This window comes from Enhydra lutris, unplaced genomic scaffold (assembly GCF_002288905.1).
Source record: "Enhydra lutris kenyoni isolate GAN:26980312 unplaced genomic scaffold, ASM228890v2 scaffoldscaffold3, whole genome shotgun sequence".
NCBI lineage: Eukaryota > Metazoa > Chordata > Mammalia > Carnivora > Mustelidae > Enhydra > Enhydra lutris.
This window is the reverse complement of record NW_019154087.1, coordinates 27,106,114-27,107,425: the sequence shown is the minus strand read 5'-3', so window position 1 is coordinate 27,107,425 and position 1,312 is coordinate 27,106,114.

Below are 1,312 nucleotides of genomic sequence, written 5' to 3'. Positions count from 1 at the left end.
CTTCTATATAAATGGTTTTGTACATTGGGAAGCAATAAATTGAAAGGTGGTCAGGTAATAAAGATAGAAATGTGGTCAGTGATCTACTTTATACAATTTAACTGTCAATTTTCTTTTCCAATCCTCCTGTCACTAATTTTCTTTATCAACCTTAAGTGCCAGTTATTTACTATATTCCCGTCTTTACTATTTCAAACTTTCCTAATATGCCCATTCATGACCTAGTTGTTTCCTTCTTCACCCTACTCTCTAATATTAATACATCAATTTAAATTGAAGATCCAATTCTTGAAGAAAAGTATCATGTCTTATTCATATTTGTATTCTCCACAGTGTCCATTTCCCACTAGAATTCAAGTTCCATTAAGCAGAACCCTTGAACATCTTGGCCATTGCTGAATTCCTGGGTATTTAGCATAATTCCTGGCTTATAGTAGAGTATTATGAGTGCATTCTGAGTGCGTAAATGAATGGATTTTAAAACATAAGCTCCATGAAGGTAAGGATTTGTCAGTTTTATTCATTGCAAAATGAATATTTGACAATTACCAGGTGACTGAATGAGTATTTGGAAAGTTCAGTATTCATTATATACAATAAAAGTTCTTCAATCTGTATATCTTCACAGAAATCAAATATAAAGTATTTATGTTGCCTTTCACCTAATTCAGTGGATGATGTATCTTTAAGACATCCTTTAAACTGCAAGAGTAAAATGTAAAAGAATCAAAATAAAGTGGATGTTTACATTGATTAGTTTCAGTTTTGTTCCTTGTACTTTTCTGTGCTCTAAATTTTCTGCAGTGAAAATGTCTTATCTTGCAATCAGGAAAAAAAATACTATTTTTAAAGAGCGTAAAGGATGAGATCATTTGCAAATGTGTGGCTGAGGAACCTTTAAGGACACCCAGGTCCAATCAAGGTTATCTGGAGTTAAAAACAGAGAGAAAAATATTGGAATGTAAAAACAATTTAGAGCTGAAACCTAATCAGCCTGCCCCCCCCCCCCCCCCCCCCCCCCCGCCAAATAAAAAACAAAAAAACCTCTTGGGAGGAGAGATGGATGGCACTGATCCTAGGAAAAAAAGGACATGGTAAAACAAGTACTTATAGTGATTTTTTTTTAATTTTATTTTTTATAAACATATAATATATTTTTATCCCCAGGGGTACAGGTCTGTGAATCGCCAGGTTTACACACTTCACAGCACTCACCATAGCACATACCCTCCCCAATGTCCATAATCCCACCCCCCCTCTCCCAACCCCCCTCCCCCCATCAACCCTCAGTTTGTTTTGCGAGATTAAGAGT